Source organism: Narcine bancroftii, chromosome 3 (assembly GCF_036971445.1).
Source record: "Narcine bancroftii isolate sNarBan1 chromosome 3, sNarBan1.hap1, whole genome shotgun sequence".
In the NCBI taxonomy this organism is placed as follows: domain Eukaryota; kingdom Metazoa; phylum Chordata; class Chondrichthyes; order Torpediniformes; family Narcinidae; genus Narcine; species Narcine bancroftii.
Window position 1 is genome coordinate 170,761,053 of NC_091471.1, and position 19,687 is coordinate 170,780,739.

Here is a 19,687-nt window from a genome sequence, read left to right on the forward strand (position 1 = left end):
GCACTACATAATACAAGTGACATATTTCCGCACATGCATCAGAAAACATTTACATATTTTGAAGGCTACAAAAAACTTGAAAAAACAATTCAGACATCTATAATATTGAAGCAAAATATTATTCTGTAGCGGGCCGAGCGATTAGACAGGCCGAATCACTGCCCCAGTCGTCCAACTCAAAATGGCGTGGGCCCCCCTTCACTTCTGAGGAGAAGCTCGCAGTTAATGGCATGTGTTGCCCAGGGGACATAACCGCTTCCGGGAGGGGCACCACCGGTCAGGGAGTGAAGCCGCAACACGCTGATGTCACTTCAAGAAGCCGGCACACACGTCACTGGAAGCAGGTGTTTCCCTACGCGCAGCATGAGGAATTCAAACAATAAAGTTAGTTACTGGTTCACCCTCGCACAATGTGGACGTCACTTGATTCTGTAGCAGGCACTACGGTGCTGACCCCGACAGTTCCAACGTTTTTGGAATCCACCTCGAACCCAACAGAATGCAGGATGCTGCTACCACGACAGTCGCAACGGCTGCAACCAACGCAGTGGGTGTGCATTTGCCACCCTTCTGGGAAAACCAGCCCAGGAACTGGCTACAACTTGCCGAGTCACAGTTCCACATCAGAGGCATTGTCTTCGAGGACACCAAGTTCTGGCACGTCGTCAGATGCTACAATTCATATTTATATTTCAGCTGCAGTGAATTGTTTGAATTTTTAATCTCTAACATCTCTACTCAGATTTCTTTTCCTCAATCTCAACTGTAGTGGATAGATAATTGCTAGATTGGAACAGTAGCAAATATGGAAGGGCCATTACCTCTCAACGCCAAAAGCTTGAGTTAATCCTGACCTCTTGTGTGGTGTGTACTCCCTATGACCACACATGTATCCTCTCAACATTCCAGTTTCCTCCACATCCCAATGATTTGCAGGTTAATTGGCTGATGTGTGTCGTCAGCAGATCAGCGAAGAATCTAAACATGTGGATCATAACATGCAAGGATAAATTGGGATTAGTGTAAATAGGGACTCAATGGTTAGTACAGACCCGATGGTCTGATTGGCCTGTTTCTATACTTTATAAATTTCAATGAGCATCTTGCACAGGCCAGCCCACTAAACTAGAATTCAATTATCAGCTTAAATGTTCACTTGCTCCATTACTGCTCATGAATCCAATGTACATCATCTACAAAAATGTACTCCACAGTTCTAAACATGGTTGTATAAACAGAATTACTATTTTACATACAATTCCACTCTACCATGAAAAAGGACTTTCTCTGACAATAATGATATACATAAGTACAATGTACATGTACACCAAAATTCCTACATGCTGCAGCCAAACAGGTACATTCTGGAAAAAAAAATCAATGACAATAGTTTAAATTATTGTGGAGGAAGATGGGAGAAAATGAGGATTGTTAACTAAATTCTTAATGTCAGTCAATACTAGCAGCATTAAAACTAGTGACTGTGATGCCAGCTACAGCATATATATGTGGTGTTACAAGACCCAGCAGCAATAGACTTTCACCAAGACGAGTAGTTACTAAAACAAAAGTTGTTTTTAATTTTCTTTAAACATGACCACAGAATCAAACTTTAACTTCTCTCTCTCTCTCTCTCTCTCTCATCTGTTAGCCACATGTCCTTTTCTCTCTCACACTTGCAACCCCCCCCCCCCCCCCCCCCCCCCCCGCTCCCCTTCAGCTAACAATAGGATTTTGTCTTCTGCTCCCATCTGTTGTTTTAGGCAGACAAACTTCCAGGATTGACCTTTCTGTGCACTCTATCAAAACCCTTGCAAAGAGCTTTCAACATCTAGAGTGTCTCCTGCTCCTTGCTTTAATCATATCATTTCAATTTGCACCTACTTGTGAAATGTGCATAGCATTCTCCATAGTTTCTGTAAAGTTACAGGATATGAATTCTTCAGTATTCCAAATAAGATCTGTTTTAAAGTGTATGTAACTGACTCAAATTTTACCAGTTAATCTCCCAAATACATCTATCACATATTCTATCACAGAGGGCAGTTCAAAATGAGTAGCGATGACATTAAAAAACACACTTTAGGCAATAAGTACAGGCAAAGTCACAGTTTTCCAGCATGAAAACAGGACTTTCACCCCAACTTATTCTTGCTAACCAATTTATTACTTAAGCTAGTTTTGTTTCCCCATTTAGGCCCACATCCCCCTAAATCTTTCCAATCTTCATACGAATTAAAACTTTTTTAAAAATTCTGTATTTGTACCTATCTCTACCACTTCTTATGTGTGAAAATGGTGCCTTAATTTTCCCACTTTAAATAAAAAATCTTTGCCGTAGTTTTAGAATCCCTGGGAATAAGACTATGACATAAACAGAATTCAGACTCTCTGTAACCATTCAGAAAGAATAATTATTATGTCAGGCATTTGCAAAGAGAAGAAGTAATGCTTCAGGCTAATAACCTTTCAATGGAACAAGGGGAGGTGAGGTGTGGATGAGAGTGGAGGGGGGGGGGGAATAAAGTCATCCTGCTAAAAATAATCATTGACCTGAAGCTTTAACTCTGTTTCTTTCTCAACGGACACCACATTGACCTGCTGAGAATTGCCAGCATTCTGATTTTACTTCAAATTTCCCGCTTTTTCCAGCATTCATTCTATTGTCCTCTTCCTTGGTTATGCTCTCCAGACTTCACCTAACAGCTTTCTGAGACTGATTGTGGAATACATGGCATGAAAATAAGGCCAGCCCAACACACAAAAAAATGCCAATAAAATTGGATGCTAAAGTGATTAAATGCAGGTATAGATAAATTGCTCAGTCAAAACACTGAATAGAGAAAATTATTGAATTTCAAACAAGGACATCATATTTCCACTGTAAAAAATACATGTGGGTTAACAATCAGTGAAATAAATCAATATTTTGAATAATGGCACCACCAGGTTCACAAACCCCTCCATCATCAGACTCCTCAACAACAAACTCAATCAGAGACTCATTTAAGTATTCTTTCTTTATGTATTTCTATTGACTTTTTTTTCTCTCTGTATTGCAGTCAGTTTGTTTACATGTGTACATATTTTCTTGAGTAAATTTTTTTGCACTACCAATAAATGATAATTCTGCAGCACCCACAGGGAAAAGGAATCTCAGGGTTGTATGTAATGTCATGTATGTACTCTAACAATAAATCTAAATTTTGAACTTTCAATTAAATGGAATAGCAACATCGGTTATGAAAGTGCAAAAAAAGAGTAATTTCCTTTTAGCAAATCATGAGTGTTCATAGACATTAAAGAAAGTTAGAATTAATTAATAATTATTATCATTATTAATTCCTATGGTAGGGTCTTTTTTCCATCTGTTGCATCGTTAACATTGAATAAATCAGGAGGTGACTTGTTGCATTGACGTACCACTAGTTGGCATTATTGGCATTACATATTGCATATTAGTCCCATGGAATTTTTAATCATGAGTTAAAGCAGACAATGAAATGTTCACAGCAAAAGCCAAATAAGTGGTTCCCTGGCATACAAAAATCAACCATTACAGAATCTCACACTATTTGCAAATGGAGAAAAGGTTTTGACAAGGGGAAATTTAAAAAAAGGCGAGAATGCCAACCAGACTGCAAGGTCAAAGAAGCTTGGTAAAACAGACAGCAGCAAGATGTAGTGTGGAAGATGATCAAGGGTGGTCTAGGAAAATTAAGTTAAACAGAAAAGTCTGCAGATGTTGTGATTGTAGTGCAATACACAGAAGTGCTGATGTTTCTTGGTAGGATCCTGTTGAAGGGCTAAGCAAGAGATGGTGTCTGAGAGCTGTCTTCTGGCCTCAGCAAGGTATGGATTGGTGCAACAGCACCACCCTTGTCTGTGAGTTTGATAGTGAGGTCTGATATAATGTATGGGATAGTGTGCAAATTACTTTGGTTGGTGAGAATACAGGCTTTATAAACAGTGCAGTCATACAGAGTAAATATTTAAAGGGGTGGGGTGTGGTATGGTAGCAAATCATACCAATCTTTCTAATGAAACAACTGAACACAGCTTTTATGGGAATGTATAAATGAGTGAAGTTGTACAAGCACAATTTCATCTAGTGCATATATGGTGAGGGGCAGGATTGCAACCTGTAAGACTACAAATGGAAACTCTTAGTAGAATGTTAAACACTCACTCCTTGTTGTATCCATACAACAATAGTCTAAGCAAAACTGGGTCATGTGTCTTTAATGAGATAGATTCCTAAGTCTACACTGCTTACTCTATTTGCTCTAAAGGATTCAGGGTAGAAGTTTAATCAATCTCAAATGTTTACTGCTTGATGAATAGCCAGGGTATCAATAGTTATGGGGAGAGAAGGCAGAGGAGTGGGATTGAGTAGGAGAATGAATCAGCTCATGATAGAATGGCAGAGCAGAATCGAGGGGGTGAATGGACTACTTCCGCACATGTATCTTCTGGCTCTCCTGGTCACTGAAGATTAAATAAACTGGGGGAATCATTGAGAATGGAAACACATGGCCCTCTGGAAAGAGAAAGTTAAATCAGCAAATGATTGCCTCTCATTCTATAATTTTCCATGGTTAACCCACCTCGCAAAAACATCATGTAATTTTATCAAAACTGACGTGCCTCACCCATCTCAAAATGTGAGAAGTACTATCAAGAGATGTGCTATTAATTGCTGCAGATATTTGTTAACAAATGACTGGTGTTTATATGTCTCATTATTTCCTCCACAAGGCAGTTTAGAGGCTTCAGTTACAGGGTGGTGCTGAGATTCACTCTGTTACTCAAGCACATCACTGTACTCCAAGTAACCATGCGTTGAAAACTATTTCTAATGTTGAACCATGTTGTCAGTGTTGTCCACAAAGAGCTTAAGCTATTCTCAAACCTTGCCAAGTGTGACTGAGGACACCATTTACATTTACAGATCATATCCAGCCCTACTCCAAAACAAGCAGGTGTTATTGTTAAAGCTCTAGGATTACATTATGAAAATAATCCTCTTCATTGAACATGATATAATTTACTGGACCTGCACCATGTTTGATATTCCTTGTATTCAACATGATTTATGGTGAACAGAAGGGATTAATTTACAGCAGATCTTAATAACTCATTAATTATTCAATAAAAATTGTGCTGACCTCAAGACCCGACTCTTTGACATGACGCACAGAAAAAATGCGGTTTTCCCCATCCGTTCTGTTGTAAGTCTATCAGGAGATTATTGCTTTAGAAGCAGACACTACTGAGAATATAAATTTGCAATTCAAAAACACCAATGATCCAGATAAACAGTCATTGCTTTGCTTTTTTAAAAAAATCATTCTAAGTTTGTTAATGAGTTGTTTGGTTATCTCCACCTTTTGAGCAATATTATTTTAGTTTTAGCTGCAAAGCATCGGACTGAAAGTCAATAGAGTGAACCATCAAAATGGCCAAGATTATAATTGGAGTCTCGCTTTCCTCTATTCACTGGGAGTGTTACTTAAATAGGGATCAAAGAATTATTGAGGACCCTTTCAACCCAGCACATATTACCTTTAACTCTTTGATCCACTACTATCAAGAAGGAGGTACATAAACATTAAAATCAGGATTGCCAGGCAGGGAACAGCTTCTTCCCACAGGCTGTGGGATTGATGAACAGTATTCTTTAACAGAGTAAATCATCCCAAAATATTTATTTTAAATTCTATCTCAATGTATTAATTTGATTATTATGTGCTGTGTGTTTTGATTCTATTTGGCCTGGAGAAACGCTGTTTCACCTGTTTGCAAATGTACAGTTCAATGATAATAAATGAATGAAATCTTATTTCTGATGTTTAATTATTTTAAGATTTTACAACCATCATGTTTAAAAATGTTGGTGGAACAAGGCCCTACAGATTCAGTGGCCAAGTCTAATAGAATGGATATAATAGTACAGAAAATTGGGTCAAAGATCATTCACGCCAAGATTTCAATCCGCTCTCACTCCAAAAAAAACCCTTCAGAGTAGGGAAATTAAAAGTGATAAAAGTGCAGATGCCAGAAATTTTAAATAAAAACAGAAAATGCTGTAAACTCACAGTATAAAGTGACACAGTAAAAACACACACAGGAATGCTAAAGGAACTCACAGAATGTTAGGCTACGGAAAGAGAAAATGAGTAAACATTTGAGATCAAAAACTCTTCATGAGAACTAGGAAAAAAGGGAAGTGGGTTTTCAGTAACAGGTGTGAGGGGAGGGACCAGTAGAGCTGCATCTCGGGAACCTGGATCCAGCTCTAATTGATGATAGCCCCATTTCAGATCAATTTTTGAGAATACCTTGCTGGTAGTTAGTTCTTGAAGTATTTCCTCCACTGTTGGTATAGGGTGTCGTTCTCTAATTATAGCTTCATTGGCCATTCTCATGTCAACACATAGTCTTATGTCACCCTTTGGTTTGGGCACAATCACCACGGGACTGACCCATTGTGTCGAATGTTCCACAGGTTCAATAATGTCTTGTTCGATCAATTCTTTAATTTTGGCTTCGACTTTCCCACGAAGTCCAAACGGAGTTCAGCGCATTGGTTGTGCCTTGGGTTTGACCGTTTCATCTACCGCTAGCTTCAATTGTCGACCTTTCAGCTTTCCTACTCCTTGGAAGACTGCGGGGAATTCTTGCTTCATATCCTCGTATGACTGAATTGAATTGACACAAGCTCCAATATGAAGTATTGCCAGGTCTTGCGCTGTGCTTCTACTCAGCAATGGTTCTCCCCTCTCTTCTATGACCATAAACTCTGCTTCGGTGTACTTATCTCCAGCTTCAACAGTTGCAGTAAAACATCCAATGGTCTGCAATGGCTTGGTTGCTGTGTATGGATACAGTTTCTTGGAACACTTCTTTGAGGTACAGATGATCTTTTTCCTTTTCAACTTCTCCCATAAATGTCGATCAATCACATTACTGTCACTGTCTGAGTCTACAATGACCTGCACTGTCACTCCACCAATGATCACTGGGACCTTCTCATGACGTACATCATTCAACGTAAATTGGTAACAACTCTGACCCTCCTCATCGTCACCGTCTATCTGGCGAATGGTGTCTTTCTTTCCAGGATACTTTCCTTTCCCCAGGCTTTGCCTTTGGAAGTTGTACTCTTCCTCTTCTGGTCTGCATTGGACTTGCTTTTGCACTTCTTTGCAAAGTGGTCCTTACCTCCACACTTTCTGCAAACTTTGCCTTTGGCCGGGCAATATGGGTCTTTTCCAAAGTGACCTCGGTTTCGACATCGATAACACTCCACGTCCTGTGTCGACGTATATCTTGGCTGGTTATGGCGATGTGAGAGCCTCTTAATTTGCTGGCTTGAGTTGTCTTTCAGGGTCATGGTATGAAATTGCCCTTTAACAGCCTCTAATGCAGCAGCAATGGCTAAAGTATCGGTGAGTTCCAACTCATTCCCTCTTTCCAGTAGACGTCTTCTGAGTTTATCTGATCTGCAGTGCTGTACGACTTGATCCAATAATTGGTTGTCCAAATCAGCTGGCATGTAATTGCATCCAACAGCTAGCTGGCGTAGTCTCGTCACATACTGAGCAATTGTCTGGCCATCTTCTTGTCTCGTTCTCTGAAACAAATGGCGTTGAAATGTAGCATTCGGTGTCACTACATAGTGTGCATTTAATGCATCTACCGCTTTCCGGTACTCATCTTTTCTTCCAGTATTCTAAAGTGTCTTAAATGTTTCTCGAACTGCGGGTCCCGCAGTGAAAAGAAGTAACGCCCTTCTCTGCGCTTTTTGTTCAACCGTACCGGTATCTAGAAATAGGCCACGACTGTCGGCGTAGGATTCAAATTCTTCCAGCCATGCCTTCCACTTCACACTTACAGTGCTTGCATCACCCGTTGGGTCAAAATGAGCAATTCCATTATGTGTTAGAAAGTCACCGTCTGCCCCAGCCATGAGGAAATATTCCAGCCCCAAAAGTACTGAGTCAAAGAGAAAATTCTTATCACTTTGAAGTTCTCTGTAATCCTCTGTAATCTTCTTTAGTCTTTAACTTTCTTCAAGCTTCTTCCATCCTCATCGCCAATGTCACATTTGTGGCCCGAAATGTGAAGTTAATAAAACATCGAACATAAGTTTTATCAGGTAAACTTCTCAGTGTCTTTATTTTCCAGTTTCCTTTGTTCTCCTGCTTGTGCTCTTATCTCTCTCTCATACCACGTGACTTCCGGTACATCTCATACATATTCATTATCATGACAGCGAGCAGTGTTTCCGACGTTGAGAGTGAACAACCGAGAAGCGACGACAATATCGCAGGCAGGCCGAAACGAAACCGAAAGCGCCCAAATGATACGAAGACTTTGTGCCATAGTTTTAATAAGAACTTTGGGACAGTATTTTAATCTTATATCATAAAGTGCACGTATGAGTGCTGTAGGAAGTAAATTTTACGTAGTTGAGTTATAGTATTACCATTAGTTACGATGTTTGTAGATTTCCGAGGGATATTGGTAAGTGAAGGTAAAGTTTATTTCTGATTAAAGGAGGGATGTCATGATAATGAATATGTATGAGATGTACCGGAAGTCACGTGGTATGAGTGGGAGATAAGAGCACAAGCAGGAGAACAAAGGAAACTGGAAAATAAAGACACTGAGAAGTTTACCTGATAAAACTTGTGTTCGATGTTTTATTAACTTCACATTTCGGGCCACAAATGTGACAGGCTGCTGAATGGAAGATGACGTTCAATGTAAGCAAATGTCAGGTTATCCATTTTGGGGGCAATAACAGGAAAGCTGAGTATTATTTAAATGGAGACAAGCTAGGGAGTGGGGAGGAGCAAATGGATCTGGGAGTACTTGTTCACCAGTCACTGAAGACTAGCATGCAGGTTCAGAAAGCTGTGAAGAAGGCAAATGGCATGTTGGCTTTCATAAAGAGGGGATTGGAGTATAGGAACAGAGACGCCCTTCTGCAGTTGTACAGGGCCCTGGTGAGATCCCACCTGGAGTATTGCGTCCAGTTCTGGTCTCCAATTTTGAGGAAGGACATACTAGCTATAGAGGGTGTGCAGCGCAGATTTACAAGGTTAGTTTCAGGGATGGCGGGGTTGACATATGCTGAAAGGCTAGAAAAACTGGACTTGTATCCGATGGAGTTTAGAAGGATGAGGGGGGACATGATTGAGGTATACAAAATTATCAGGGGGATAGACAGGGTGAAGTCGGATTACTTGTTCCCAATGATGGGGGAGACGAGGACTAGAGGGCATAGTTTAAGAATACAGGGTAGGCCCTTTAGGACGGAGATGAGAAAACATTTTTTTACCCAGAGAAGTGTGAATCTGTGGAATGCTCTGCCACAGAGGGTGGTAGAGGCAGATTCGCTGATTATGTTCAAAAGAGAGTTAGATAAGACTCTAGTGGGCAAAGGAGTTGAGGGTTATGGGGATAAGGCTGGAAAGGGATACTGATGGTAGTGATCAGCCATGATCTGTAAAATGGCGGTGCTGACTCGACGGGCCGAAGGGCCTACTCCAGCTCCTATTGTCTATTGTCTTCAGCCCATCTAGTCTGTGTCAAACTATTATTCTGCCTCATCCCAATGATCTGCATAATCCCTCCAAACCCCTCTCATCCATATACCTCTCTAAATTTTCTTTAATGTCAAAATTGTGCCCACATTCAATTCCACTCTTCCCACTCCATGTGAAATTGCCCCTAATGCTCCCTATAAACATTTCAGCATTCATCCGTAAACCATGTCTAGTTCTTGTTTAATCCAATCTCAGTGATTCAAGCATTTACACTAGCTACACCCTCATAATCTTCTACACCTCAATCTAATCTCCCCTCAATCTTCTATGCTCCAGGCAATAAACTGTTTAACCTTTCCTTTTAATTCAGTTCCTTGAACTTTGGCAACATCTTTGTAAAAGAAGAAAGACATATCAGGGTTGCCTGTACAGAATGCTTCAGCAACAGTAAAAAATGTGAAAGGAGGAGGAACGAGGAATGGAGTCCTGACTGGTGGCAAACAAGGAGAAAGTATATTCAAGATATCCGGAAGTGATGCAATTCGTGCGCTCTGTTTGAGTACAGGAAGAGGCACCACTGCAATCATAGATGCTCTGGAGAAAGAGTACAGGGAATTGACCGAGCAGGATTGAACTCCCCACTCCCACATTTACCCGTGTGCCTGTTATTTAACATAAAGAAAACCAAAATTTAACATTAAAAAATTTTCACTGTGTAAAATTTTCAAAATATTTTCCTTAGGGTTCCATGGAATAATGGCCATGAAATTAATTTCAATGCAATGCTGTACACTTTGTAAGGCAAACTCTTTGAAATATACATGCTTTGTAATATACATGACATACATGAAATGTAATATACTTATGGCAAAGTTTAAGCATATGATGTATTATTATGTGACCATAAAAGAAATTTTAAATCCTATAAGCTCCTGGACAATACTGAATATTGGCAAGCTGGGCATAGATGGATCTTACAATGCTACATCCAATCGAAAGAGAGTTGAAAGGTGTTTAGAAGCAAGCAGACAGCTGCGGAGAGCTTAGGCAGCTGTTTCTTGGTCTGCAATCGACAGAGGAGCTTCCATTCCCCTGGCTCCATCTGCATTAGAGATGGAGTCGCAGTGAGACCAATCCATAGCAGGGGAAGTATAACCTCTCTGAAGGAGCATTGTCTCTATCCCATCAAGGGTACAAAAGCATGTTAGAAGATCCTAGTCAATGAGGCAGTGATGTTCAAAGGTATTTCCAAATTCAAGTTTGCTGGCCAAATTTTACTGAAATTAGACAATTTTTTTTAAAGTTTAATTGGAACCAATCCTATTTTGAACAAATGTATTTTAACTTTAGCTCCTTCCCAGGTATTGTGTCAAGTTCCCTCACGACATGACCACTCCTTGGTTCCTTGATACATTGCTGAGACCATTTGTGCAGCTGGAGGGCAGATCTACTGGTGCTGACCTCCAGCTCGCCTCTGACTTCCTGCAAAGTCCGAGACCCCGCGTTCTAACCATGCAAGACAGAGTCATACCCTCAACAGCAGGCAATATTCCACTGGGTGCCCAAAGCATGTAAAATACATGTGGAATAATCATTTTTGGAAGCCAGGTCCACTTTTCTGTGCACAAATTGGCACCTGTGTTTCCTGCGTTGCAATACCACCCATGTCACAGTTGCAAAATGCCTTGCAACATCCTTGTGTATTCCAGACAATACAAGTTCTTTCTTTTTTAACCATTTGTGAATTTGACTCAGGCCTTTTATGACAATAATCTGAAAGGATGTAGTTGTATAGAGCCAACTTAAAACTGCCTCAATTTGTCCAACTTAAATCTGCAAAAACGGGCTTACATTCTCTTTAGAGATGGCTGAAGCACCGACAGGATTATTTTGATCATTTCTCATAATTATGCACCTCTTTATTTTTGGAGTGGGTTTATTATTCTCTTAATCCTCTGCATCCCCTGTATCTCAACAGTTTGCATATGAGAGTTTTAAAAAGTGAACAAGATCATTCACAGCCAGGTATGGCTATTAGAAAAAAGTCCCATGTTTTGAATAAAACTTGTAACTTAGAACAAATCTATAAAAGTTGTTGATACATGATGTAAAAGCATGCTTTAGATGATGTGAGAGGTAGCAAAGGCCAAAGCATTCTATATACAGTCAGAGGAAACAAGAACCTAAGTATTGTTTTGCAGTAACAGAGGAGGCCACAGGCAAAGCATTCTTTTTTTAACTTCAGAGGCTTCAATAGCCAATTACATTGCACACTAGTAATGCATGATATTAAAAACATGCTCTTTTCAGAGCAAATCATTCGGGTCACTGCAAAAATGAGAGAAATGTATACACCTTTTTTTCCAGATCCTGATGACATTCATGTAGGCAGACAAAAGGTGTGAGATTCGATCTGAACTGAGATACTACAGGACTCTGCAAAGTACCACATATTCTTGTAAATTGGTCAGTTTCTAATGACAAGCGCTTACTGATGGCACACTCTGTACTTCTCTATCATTTTTAAATAATAATTTACAAAGTACCCAGCAAAAAATACAAGTCAAACAAAGCAAAAAGCAATGGTCAAAAAAAATTACAGGGGACCCATAAATCATCAGGATTCATAGGGACGTACAGAAATAGACTTTAACGTCCAGACGCAGAAGAAATATCCTCAATAATATTGCATCTGAAGTACCCTGAATACAAGTTTGGCTACCAATCCTTGGAAGGTATCCAGAATGACAACTGGTCTCGAAAGGTGAAGCAGTAAAGAGAAGTTACATGAATTAGGCTTGTATTTCAGGGAATCTTGATTTGATGGTAATTTTTAGATATTAAGAGCACAGGCAGAAGTGATTTCCATTGGTGGGGGAAGACTTGGCACATATAAAATTTAGGGCCAAGCATTTTATGATCAAAGCTAGGAAACTTTTTTTGCACCCAAAAGATGGCAGTTTTAAAGCCGATTGATGTCACATGAAGTTGAAATGCCTTGATTTTTGCTTACTTTGACCTGCTGAGTTTCTCCAGCATTATGTTCTTTAGCCATACCCCTTACATCCACGTGCCTGTCCAAATTTTTCTTAAATGTTAAAATTGGGGGGAGTCACGTGATGGAGTAGTGGCCGGACGGTGAACTCCAGCCCTCTCCAGAAAAGTCGGGAAAAACAAGAGAAAATACAAAGGCACAGAAATAAAAGTTAAAGAAAAGTGAGTATAAAGGTGGAAAGAAGATGGCGACAAAAAAAGAAAAATCAAAATCAACGGTAAGAAGAGAGGAAGAGAAGACAACGGAGGAAGAAGGAGAAGGCCTTACCTGTCCGAAGAGGCCCGCTGTGGAGAGAGAAGCCCGCTTCCTCAGGTCGGTAGAAATAGGACTACAAAAATGGCTCGCAGAGCCGAGTAAAAGTGCGCAACCGCGCATGAAAAAAAACACACCGATGGGAGGGGGGACCAGCCGGGGAGTCGATCTCCACAGCCGGCAACGACAGCTGCAGAACACCTGCAGCAAGAAGAGACCACAGAAGACAATGAAAACAAGAAAGAAGAGAAGAAAAGGGCAACAAAGAAACAACAGATGGCCAACCCAGAGGAAGAAGAAGAGGAAGAGTACAGTGAAATAGAAGAAGGGAAAGGCAAGGCAAAGGATATACTTTCTCTTGTTAGAGGATACATGGAGTCATTTAAAGAATGGCAAACACAGGAATTTAATGATTTAAGAAGAAGAATAAACAACACAGAAGAGAAAGTGAATAAAATAGATATGACCTTAACAGAAATGGGAAAGAAAATGGACAAGATGGAAGAGCAGGCAGTAGCAGCAGAAATGGAGGTAGAAGACTTAAAAAAGAAATTGGAGGAATCTAATAAAAAAACTAAAGAGACACAAGAACTACTAGCTCAAAAAATAGATATAATGGAAAATTATAACAGAAGAAATAACATAAAGATAGTGGGCCTTAAGGAAGATGAAGAAGGCAAGAATATGAGGGAGTTTATAAAAGATTGGATCCCTAAGACCCTAGGATGTCCAGAACTACAGCAAGAAATGGAAATAGAAAGGGCACATAGAGCATTGGCCTCTAAACCACAACCACAACAAAAACCAAGATCTATTTTAGTAAAATTCCTAAGATATACTACAAGAGAAAAGGTACTGGAGAAGACAATGGAAAAAGTAAGAGAGGACAACAAACCACTGGAGTATAAAGGGCAAAAAATCTTCATTTATCCAGATATAAGTTTTGAACTCCTAAAGAAGAGAAAAGAGTTCAATACAGCAAAGGCGATTTTATGGAAGAAAGGGTATAAATTTATACTAAAGCATCCAGCGGTATTGAAAATATTTATTCCAGGACAACAAAACAGACTATTCTCGGATCCAGAAGAAGCACGAAAATTTGCAGAACAATTACAAAAATAGACTGAGGGATGAAGACGGGTAATGAGAGTAAAAATGATCACGATTGATATGTATGTGGGTAAAGACAAAAATAGACTGAGGGATGAAGACAGGTAATGAGAGTAAAAATGATCACGATTGATATGTATGTGGGTAAAGACAAAAATAGACTGAGGGATGAAGACGGGTAATGAGAGTAAAAATGATCACGATTGATATGTATGCGGGTAAAGAGGTATAAGAGTGAATAGAGACAATGTGCATACGTGAATGTATCTGTACTTAGAGGAAAATATAGATAGTATAGACAAGAATTAATAAGGGAAGGTAATGGAATAGAGAGAATAAGGAGGGAATTAAAAGAGTGACCTTTGTGACGTATGAAAAGTGAAATCTTTTCTGGAGGGGGCTGGGTGGGGGGAAATAGCGGTCACTGCAAAATCAGTTGACGCTTGCGAGTGGATTCGCAAATCCAAATGGAGAGGGGAGATGTGGTTGTCCGACAAGGGATAAAGGACAACTCAGGAGGGGAAGGGGAGATTGGGGCTAAAGAAGGTATAAATAGGAGAATAAGGAATATGTTGGATGTTGTAGGAATGTTGTCTTATAAAGAGTTGAAAATAAGAAAACAGAAATGGAAAAGGAGGAAAGGTAATGATGGAAAAACGGAAAGAGAAGATAAACAAAATATAAAATGGCTACGCTGAACTATATGACTTTAAATATTAATGGAATACATAACCAAATTAAAAGGAAGAAACTACTAAATTTACTGAAAAAGGAAAAAATTGATATAGCATTTGTCCAAGAAACACACTTAACTGAATTGGAGCACAAGAAATTAAAGAGAGATTGGGTAGGCCATGTAACAGCAGCATCGTATAATTCAAAAGCAAGAGGAGTGGCTATATTAATTAGTAAAAATGTGCCATTTAAAATAGAAGAGGAAATAATAGATCCAGCAGGGAGATATGTTATGATAAAATGTCAGATATATTCGGAGTTTTGGAATCTACTTAATATATATTCACCTAACGAAGAAGATCAAAAGTTTATGCAAGATATATTTTTGAAGGTAGCTAATACGCAAGGGAACATACTAATAGAAGGGGATTTCAACCTGAATTTGGATCCAAATATGGGTAAAACGGGGAAAAAAATTAACAGGAAGAACAAAGTAACCAAATTTATAATTAAATCAATGCAAGAAATGAAACTTTTGGATATATGGAGGAAACAAAACCCAAAAGAAAAGGAATACTCATACTACTCGGCTAGACATAAAACATACTCAAGAATAGACCTATTTTTGTTATCAGCTAGTATGCAGGATAGAGTAAGAAAAACAGAATATAAAGCGAGAATGCTATCGGACCATTCACCCTTAATAATGACAGTAAAGCTAGAGGACATCCCTCCAAGAATGTATAGATGGAGATTAAACCCCATGCTACTTAAAAGACAGGATTTTAGAGAATTTATTGAAAAACAATTAAAAATGTATTTTGAAGTAAATACAGAATCAGTGGAAGATAAGTTTATACTATGGGACACAATGAAAGCATTCATTAGAGGGCAAATAATAAGTTATGTAACCAAGATGAAGAAGGATTATAATCAGGAAACAGAGCAGTTGGAAAGGGAAATAGTAAACATAGAAAAAAAATTAGCAATGAAGGAAGATACAACTAAAAGAAGAGAATTGGCAGATAAAAAAATAAAATATGAAACATTACAAACATATAAGGTAGAGAAGAATATAATGAAGACAAAACAGAAATATTATGAACTAGGTGAAAAAACGCACAAAATCCTAGCATGGCAGCTTAAGACAGAACAAGCTAAGAAAATGGTATTGGCATCAAGGAAAAAAGACAAACAAATTACATATAATCCAAAAGAAATTAAGGAAAACTTTAGAGAATTCTATGAACAATTATACCGAACTGAAAACGAAGGGAAAGAAGGGAAAATAGATGAATTTTTGACTAAAATTGAACTACCGAAACTACAAATAGAGGAACAAAATAAATTAACAGAACCATTTGGAACAGTAGAAATACAAGAGATAATAAAAAAATTAGCAAATAATAAGACACCAGGAGAGGATGGATTTCCAATAGAATTCTACAAAACATTTAAAGACTTATTAATACCGCCCCTCCTGGATGTAATCAACCAGATTGATGAGACACAAAACTTACCAGATTCATGTAAAACAGCAATAATTACAGTAATACTAAAACAAGGGAAAGATCCACTCTCACCAGCGTCATATAGACCAATATCTTTGCTAAACACAGATTATAAGATAATAGCTAAACTATTAGCAAACAGATTAGCAATACAGGTACCGAAAATGGTAAATTTAGACCAAACTGGATTTATCAAAAAAAGACGCACAACAGACAATATTTGTAAATTTATTAACTTAATTCATGCAGTAGAAGGAAATAAAGCACCTACAGTAGCAGTTGCTTTAGACGCAGAGAAGGCCTTCGACAGAGTAGAATGGAATTATTTGTTCAAAGTATTGCAAAAATTCAGTTTACCGGAGAAGTATATTAATTGGATTAAAGCATTATATAAGGGACCGTTAGCGAAAGTGACAGTAAATGGACATGTATCAAAGCAATTTATCTTAAGCAGGTCAACGCGGCAGGGATGCCCACTATTACCTTTATTGTTTGCGCTAGCTATAGAACCACTAGCAGAATTGATAAGAATAGATAATAATATAAAAGGAATAAAAATAAAAGACAGGGAATATAAAATCAGTCTATTTGCGGATGATGTTATAGTGTACTTAACAGAACCAGAACTATCAATAAAAGAATTATATAAGAAATTGAAGGAATATGGAGAAGTGTCGGGTTACAAGATAAACGTAAATAAAAGTGAAGCAATGCCTATGAATAATGCGGATTTCTCAAAATTTAAGAAGGAATCTCCATTCAGATGGCAAATGCAGGCAATAAGATACCTAGTTGTACAAATAAACAAAAATCTAGGCCAATTATATAAACTCAATTACAATCCACTAATGAAAAAATTACAGGACGATTTAGAGCATTGGAAAGATCTACCACTAACACTGATAGGAAGGATAAACTGTATTAAAATGAACATTTTTCCAAGGATATTATACTTATTTCAGGCATTGCCAATACAACTGACAGAAAAATTCTTCAAAGAGTTAAAGAAAATAATAAGGAAATTTTTATGGAGAGGGGGGAAACCGAGGATAGCACTAGATAAATTAACAGAATGGTATAAACAAGGAGGCTTACAATTGCCAAACTTCAAAAATTATTATAGAGCCGCACAATTAAGATACCTATCAGATTTTTATCAAACAAGGGAAAAACCAGACTGGACGAGATTAGAATTAGATAAAATAGGGGAAAAGATACCTGAACACATATTATATAAATGGGACGAAAAATTGGTACAACATAGAACTTCTCCAGTATTACATCATCTCCTCAATATTTGGAAGAAGATTCATGTAGAAAGAAATAAAACAAATTATCAATTACCAAAACTAATATTGACGCAAAATAAGCTACTCCCTTTTACAATAGATAACCTTTCCTTTAGAGAATGGGAAAAAAAAGGGATTAAAAGAATAGAAAATTGTTTTTCAGGAAGTAGATTCTTATCCTTTGAACAAATGAGAGATAAGTACAATATAACTGGAGATACAGCGCTGGCATATTACCAACTGAGATCCTACTTGAAAGATAAATTAGGAAGCAATTTGAGTTTACCAGAGGGAAGTAACCTTGAATATGTGATTACAGATACAATGTTAATCAAAAGATTTATAACAAATATGTATATTAAACTGCAAGAAAAGGAGAATGAGGAAACAAATGGTAAAACTAAACAAAAATGGGAACAAGATTTAAATATAAAGATAAAAAAGGAAACATGGGAGAAATTATGTTCTGGAACGATGAGAAATACAATAAATACGAGGCTACGTATGATACAATATAATTGGTTACACAGACTATACATTACACCGCAAAAGTTAAATAAATGGGACCCAACAGTATCTGATAGATGTTTTCGATGTAAAAAAGAAATGGGAACAACAATTCATGCAATCTGGACATGTGAGAGAGTAGAAAAATTTTGGGATGATCTCAATCAGATATTAAATAAAATAACAGAAAACAATATACCAAAGAATCCAGAGATCTTTCTCCTAAGTAACATAAAAAACAAAGAATTTGGAATTGATTTGGAGGATGCACAAAAAAGATTTGTTAAGATAGCCCTAGCCGTAGCAAAAAAATGTATTATGTCAACCTGGAAATTGGAAGATAATTTGAAAATACAACAATGGTATATAGAAATGAATAAATGTATTCCATTAGAAAAAATAACATATAGTTTAAGAAATAATATTGAAATATTCGAACAAGTATGGGAGCCTTACATTAAATACAATAGCGAAAACCTACCGGGGACAAACATTACCTAAGTTGATGGAAGGAGAAGGAAAGAAAAGAATGGACTCAGTAGAATTTCTGGTGTATTTTTGTTGAATGACAACATTGTCTGACTGGTTTAATGCAACCTAGATTGTATACCTAAAATGGATGGGGGGGGGTGGGGGGGTGGCTTGGGAGGAGGGAGGGGGGGGGAGAAAAAGTCACTGTATATGTGTGAAAAAGAAAAAGTGTATATCATGGCTAATGTGATTTATGGTGTGAAAAATAAAAATTTAAATAAAAAAAGTTAAAATTGAGCCCACATTCATTTCACCTGGCAGCTCAGTCCACACTCCCACTACTCTGTGTGTTCCCCTTAAATGTTTCCCCTTTCACCCTTAACCCATGTCCTCTGGTTTGTCTCATCTAACCCCAGTGGAAAAAGCCTATTTGCCTTTTACTCTACCTATACCCATCATAATTTTGAATACCTCTATCAAATCTCCCCTCATTCTTCTATGCTCCAGGGAATAAAGTCCTAACTGTTTAGCCATTGCCTGTAACTAAATTCCTCAAATCCTGGCAAAATTGTGTATACTTTCAATTCTATTGTTACAAAACTGTACACAATATTCCAAATTTGGCCTCATCATAACCTTACCATAACATCCTAGTTTACCTTCTGTTCCTATGCAGTCTCGCCTTCACCACACATTACTTTTGCCCCATCACTGGGGGTTCATGATCATTTGGCAAGCCAAGGCTAAAGAGCTGGATTCATTGCTAGCATGGGACAGATGGAAATATGTTGTAATTCTCCATTTCTTGAACTAGTACAATTTCCCGTAACATTTCATCAATAATGACATGAAGATTGGAGGTGCTTTGGATAGTGCAGAAGGTTGATAAAAGCTACAACAGGATATAGACAGGATGCAAAGTTGGGTGGAAAAGTGACAGATGGAGTTCAATCTGGATAAGTGTGAAGTGATGCATTTTGGAAGATCAAACCTGAAGGTGGAGTACATGGTTAAGGACAGAATTCTTAACAGTATGAAAGACAAAGGGACCTTGGGTGAAAATCTATAGATCTCTCAAGATGCCGTGCAGGTTGATAGGTTAGTTAAGAAGGTTTATGGTATGCTGGGTTTCATTCATAGGGGGATTGAGTTCAAGAATCAAGAGGTAATGCTGCAGTTCTAAATTGTTGGTTAGACCACACTTGGAATATGTGTTCAGTTCTTGTTGTCTCTACACAGGAAAGATGTGGAAGCTATGAA